The following is a 6,888-nucleotide window of genomic DNA, read 5'->3' as shown; positions in this document are numbered from 1 at the left end:
AGTCACTGTTCCCTAAACCCTTGCTCAGCTTAACACAGGCTGTGGCAGCTTTGCCTCTGCAGTAGGGCTGCTATCATTTGTAGTAGGTTGCATTCCCAAGGCCATTTGCATGTTTCACATTTTTTATCTATTTTAGATCTTCCCTCACACACTTCTGCCCCCTCTTGCCTCTATTCTCTGCAGGGATTCTCCCAGAGCTGGCTCTACAGAAATCTGTCATCATCCTTAGCAGAGCTCTTCTTTGTGAGTGCTTTGCCAAACACACTCATCTTTTATTCCTCCTTAAGTCCATCAGTCAGGCTTTTCTACCTTTGTTTATATCAGTAACACCTTTTTCCTTGTAAACCTTTCTTCTCTTTTTATAATTAAAAAAATTAAGTTAAACCACAAAGCCTCATTTTGTAAAACTTTGTCTGACCTAGATTGCTAGAATCAAAGAAATTCTGAGCTAATGATGAATCTGCCTTGTTCAGCTAATCATGCCTAATTGCCAGAGTTCATGGGCACTGAGCTGTCAGTGCAGGAACAGAATGAAATGATCACAGAGTGGTGCTTTCATTGATTTTTGCTGAAAAGAGTGATGAAGTTTTATTATTTGGAAACATAAAATTGAGATAAAATTTGCTGGAAGGTGATAAATTTGCAAAATAGGTCAAATCCCAGACTGAAATATTTAACAGCAACCTATCCACTCAGCAAGAAGTACCAAATTCATTAGAAAATCTGCAGGTAAGAAGACTTTGCCAATCTAATACAGTAAAACTGAAGAGATGAAATAAATTCCCAAATTAGCAGTCAACAGTGTGCAGCCAGCAATAGACCTAAAAAAATGGTTCAATTTTCTCACCAATTCAGCGGTGTGACCTAATGCTGGTTCCAATTGTTATTGCATTAACTGTTCATATTAAGTTAATCTCGAATTTGGTCAAGACAATACCTGGCATGTTGTAAATCACTAAAAATACCTACATTGTCATACAAGTAAAGTATATGACCTCTGGGTAGTATCTTAGGAACTAAAGCTGCATATGAGGTTCAGTATTGTTCTAGTAATTAAAAATTTGCAAACAGATATCTTCATATTTCACCCTTGAACTAATAACATCATTTGACTGGCTGTGTGAAGTAGCTTGCATGTGATGGGCATTAATTATAAAGAAGAATCTGAATTTTCCCCTATCCTATTAAAAAGAGAAACACTAAATTACATTCCATTATTTCATAGCAAGCTATGTACTACAAAAGTCTGAAAAAGGTACCTAGCTATATATATTTTATTTGATACTACCTTTTCATTTATACATACTCACTAGTGGCAACAGCTTTGCTACAAAAAGGCTTTTTGCCACATCAGAGAAGGAAGGTTATTTTCCCCCAAATAGCAACTACCTACTGCATGGAATCAGGCCTAATGTGTTTAAGTACAGAGTACTAAAATGACATTATTATAAATATGGCTTCATAAAATTTTAAACTACCACAATAATTTAATATCAGTGCAATCAAACTTTATATGACTTTTTGTGTGGGCAGACTTCTGCAATTCAGAGTTTCTTGCTTGTACTTTTTCTGTGTGGGTATTCCTGCAGTAGTTCAGCAAATAGTAACTGATGTCCTAATCTAAAGCTGCCTATTAGCAGAGTTACATTCAATGAGGTGGGATTTGTAGAATAGGAAAAGTGTGTCATGACATATAAGAAGAGATGGAGATTAGGTAAGAAGGGAAGACAAAAGAGAGAGGAGAGTTGGTAGGAGAAGAGGGCTGGGAGGGCTCTCTGTGTTGGTATAACTTTCCTCCCTGTCTCAGACTTATTCTGCACCACATTATAGCCCTAAGTTTAAAAGGTAATGCATTGATAGCTGTTGGGAGCAACCCACGTGCAAAGACTGTTTCTTATAAATCTGCTGCATTTTAGATTCAAGATGGCTGAATATCCTTGGTGGAGAAGTGACTGCTTAAACTTGCATCTAGTATGAGTCTGCTCAAAAATGGACAGCAAAGATCTTCGTGACTGCAAGAAGGTATGAGAGTAGTGTAGAAGATATGAGTGGTGCACTCCTTGTTTACAAAAGCAGTAACTTCTGAGACAAAAGCAATGTTTCAGGAAAGCAGTGAGGCAGAGCAGCGGACCCTCACAGGCAGCACTGATGGCCAAGGTGGATTTCCAACAGCTGCCTCACCCTAGACTAAGTATCTCCAGCTTGAAGCTTGGGGCAGCCTGTACTGTATCTTTTCTTTTTTGCCACCAAAACTCTCTCCTGCTGTAAGTCAAGCAAGTCAGGCAGGGCTCAGATCCACACCTGCAACCTGGGGTCTGAGCAGAGCACAGGAAAACTTTAGTCACCGAAGTGATCACCCTGACTTAGGCAACATAGAGAATAAAGTTGTTTGGTGAGAAATCAACTAATTAGGACCAAAAGTTGTGGGAATGGAGATCTGGAAGAAGATATATCATTGGCAACCCTCATTAGTGAGAGAAATAGATGGGTACTGGTTTAGGCTGGGGTAGAATTTATTTTCTTCATAGTTGCTCATATGGTGCTCGGTTTTGGATTTGTGACATAAAAAATGTTGATAACAAAGGGATATTTTAGCTATCACTGAGCAGTGTGCTTGCACACCATCAAGACTTTTTCTTGGGCCTCTCACCCCACCCCACCAGCAAGCAGGCCAGGGATGCACAGACAGAGGGAATGCAGCCAGGTGAGCCGACTTCAGCTGTCCCAAGGGAACTGCCCAGAGAAGCTGTGGATGCCCCATCCCTGGCAGTGTCCAAGGCCAGGCTGGATGGGGCATTGAGCAACCCAGTCCAGAGGAAGAGGGGTTGGAACTTTTAGACTTAAAATGATCTTTTAGGTCTCTTCCAACCCAAACCATTCTATGATATTTCATACCAGATGGTATCATGCTCAGCAATAATGTCTGGAGGAAGAAGAAGGAAGGGGAATGTTATTGGAGTTATTGTGTTTGTTTTCTCAAATAATCATTAAATGGGATGGAGCCTGCTTTCCTAGGGATGGCTGAGAACCTGCCTGCCCATGGGGCATAGTGAATTAATCCCTTGTTTTGCTTTATTTGTACATATGCATGATCTTTCCTGATCAAATTCTCTAAATCTCAATCCATGAATTTTCTCACTTTTATTCTTCTGATTCTCTCCCTCATCCCACTGGGGAGGGGAGCAAGCCAGTGGCTGGTGGGGCTGAGTTCCCAATTGGAGTTATCCCAGGACTGCAGAAATGAAAAAAGAATAAGGACTGTGGGACAAGGAAACCTAGAAAAGTCTGAGAGGTACAAGCTGGGCATGACATGGCTAGAGAGTAAAATGGAGAGGAAGGGAGCAGGCAGGACAGGAAGAGAACAGAAGGTATGGGGTCATGGTTAGAGGGGATGGGTGGAAAAGCTTAGGACCATTAAAAGCACAGCTTCCTGCAGAGCCCTGAGCTGCTCCCACAGTCCTGAATCCAACTTTCCCCTGCAAATCTTAAGGCAAAGCACTCCCTCCCCATGTTGGGTTGGCTGAGGAAGCTTGCTGTTCCTCTGCTACCTCAAGAGGTCACAGAAGTCTGTGCAGAACCCAATGGCAGCAGGTCCGATGATGACTCACTGGGGTGTCACCATGATGCCACACAACCGAGTTTCCTGTGCTGGGGGTGTAGTTCTGCTTTCCCTTTTGTGGTAATACATTACAGGACTGAAATAGCAATGAAAGTACAAGGTTATGCTGGAAAGCACAAAGTGCTGCAATTGAGGGGGTTTGCCACATTTATTCCCCTATTTTCCTTTCACAAATTATCAGTTCCACCAGCACCCCCCTGTTTTGTGGTCCTAGCATGAAATTATCATATTTTCTTCAGTTTGTTCTCTTCCCTGCTGCTCTGGGCATGAATTGGTGTGGTGCAATGAAAGAAACGCTGCATAGTTGATGTATTTTCTTCTTTTGCATGAACAAGGCAACACATAGTGAATGATATGGGGGCTGAAAGAAGGCAGCTGATCTGCTGGGCAATGCAGGCCACAGCTGCCCTGGAAAACAAGTGCTCTTGGTCTTTGCATGGAGCCCTGTGTGGGGTGGGATCAATCACTCAGACTCATCTGTCTACAGGCAGTCGCTTCTTCCAAGAATGTTGGACAAGAACGGCCTGACCCAGAGGCTCAGACGGGTTTTCAGACTTGAAAGATGCTCTTACTGACAAGGTGTCTTTGTACCACACATAAGGCATGATTATGATTCTGACAAATGAAAATGTCTCAGATTGAACTCTCAGAAATACTGCTTTGGACTTCAGTGCACCTCAGCTCCTTTTGTTTGGGGAGGATAAAGCATGTCCTCAATTCACTGTGTGTCCTTAAAAGAACGCAGCATTTGTGAAGCACTCAGACACCTAAGAGCCATGGGAGAATAATAATTCTGACTTCGGAGCAAAGTCCAAAGCACTACCCACTGCATAGTGGGTAGTGACTAGGGTATGGATAGAATGATGCATTCAAAAGAAAGTTGCAATGCAATGCTTTTTAATAGCACGGATGGAAAGATGCTGAGGTTAGTATAGAATGAGGTAAGACAGTGTCACGATGTTTTGCAATCACATTTGCAATAGGCCAGTCTCAAGTTTCATGGATAACCTAAATTGGGGTTTTTTTGAGTACTTAATTTTGTAGCTCTAAGACCATTTTTCTTGAATAGTATTTTCCACGTATGCAAGTGTTTAATACAGAAAAGAATAATGACCTGAGCTGCTTAAGAAATTACCTTCCTCTACAAATTAAGTTGATGGAAAATAGATCAGCAAGGCTATTTTCACACTTTAGCTATGCTTTTGTAACTGTAAGATAGTGCAAAATGTCTTCTTTGATACTAAAAATCTGTTTTACTTACTGACTTAATTTACTGATTAAATCTTCTTGTCTTTAATTCGGCTATGTAGGGTGGACAGCATCATACACACTGTCAGGGCACCTTGTATATTTGTGCAGGAATTTTTATATATCTAAAGAAACAAATTTGTTATTAGGAAATAGCTATCAAATTTTAAGTCAAAACCCTTGAGAAATTTTGTTGATACAGCACAGAGATGCCTAGACAGCTAAATACTCTGGGCTAAAATTTCTCTCCACAATATAGTCAGTAAAACTTGTATGAAATCATGGTCGTATTTTGTCTCCTAACAGACTACCTGCAGGAAATTATTCTTTTAAATATATTCTTTTAAAAAGCTGAGAAAAAGCAGAGGACATTTGGCAAGTTCTGAACAGCAGCAGGCTGACCTTTTCCATGTTGTATATTTTCAGGTAAATATGAAATTAGCATGGAGCAGGGTGGAGCTATGGGGAGCCAGAACAACTGGACAAACAGAGTACCAGCACCACTGCTAAAAAATTCAGGGAGTCCACAATTAAATATTTACAGCCTTATGGACAACAAAAACTTGGCAGGACAAGACTATAAAGCAGTCCCATGGACAGGTATTCTTTTTACTCTCCCTCCATCCATTTCTTTCACCATACCCCTTTTCAGAATGCTTGCTATACTGACAGCAATATTATTGCCAATCCCACTGCAAACTGGTAAAATGGGGAATGCTTTTTAATGCCTTTTTATGGCTTTCTCAGTTGATTCAGTTGGTTCCTGTTCACATATTGTGTTCATTTTAAATGCCGCAAATTTTAGAGCAAGCATGACTTTGCTGAAGAAACTGTTTTTGAAATCGATCATATTTAGAGATCTGGAAATAAATAATATTCAGAAATAATTTTGATTAATTTTTAGATTATTAGAACAGTTTTCATATTGTACTTCAACCACTATTTTAGGAATATTTTTTGTCAGGAAAATGCTGCACTATGAATAATTCTTTCTGTATTTCTGTGGATGCTGACTTCTAAGGCAACTGAAACGAAAGAAGCTCCTGAGGAGGTCTGTGCAAGATTTTCCAGTCAATGAAACTTCTATGAAGGATCAAAACAAGAAAACACCACAAATGAGGCTGTGGTACCCACTGCCAGGCACATCTAGCTTTGTCCCTCACCTACAGGCATGCTGGAAAGGACAACTTGCAACTTCTTTTTGAGGGTCACTGGTGGTAATGCTGGGAGATTTGCTTCTCAACTTTCTTTAGCATTGCTCCACAGTGCTGGTCTCCACAGGGATATGGGAGAAATTTAACCCTGTGATACAATTTTTTTTTTTTTTTGTATTAAATGTTTGCAGGTTTTTCTCCTGGAGTTTAATAGTTTGAAGGCCAAAAGGGCCGTGCTGTGCTTTGAAGTGTGCACTGCTCCTGGTTACAGTCATCAGTCGGATAGGGAGCAACACACTAATTTACTGCTAGATAACAACTGTGCCTAATCATCTATGAGACTGTAAGAGGTTTTCTTGCTGTCTACCTAATCAGCAGGTCTGCCATTTATTGGGATACTTGTTCACTTCAGTTCAAAACCCAATTTATTACTATTAAAGAAATTACCAACTCTTTTAAATAAATATCCTTTGACTGCTACCCTAGGATAACTCACTGCTTGGGGTTCTTAGAAAACATAAAATCCACTAAATACTTGAGCCTTCATGCAAAGTTTCTATAGTCAACAACATCAAGAATCTTTGGAATCCCAGTTCTTTACAAAATTCATCATGTAATTCATTAATTCACAATCTTGTATTTTGATTTTTAAAAATACCCAACATCATTAATATTTTGGAATTGCAATGCTCTTAGGAAAAAATCCCCACACAACCTGGTATGTTTGTATTGCTGATTTTAAAGATCCATCCACTCTACTTGAATATAAAATATTTAGTTTCCTAAATGTCAGTCAGGAGAACCAGGGCATCAGCCTTCACTGCTTATGTTCACTTGACAGTTCTGTTTGTGTATCAGAAGAACATG

The sequence above is a fragment of the Taeniopygia guttata genome, chromosome 5, assembly GCF_048771995.1.
Source record: "Taeniopygia guttata chromosome 5, bTaeGut7.mat, whole genome shotgun sequence".
NCBI lineage: Eukaryota > Metazoa > Chordata > Aves > Passeriformes > Estrildidae > Taeniopygia > Taeniopygia guttata.
This window is presented reverse-complemented; position numbering follows the sequence as displayed.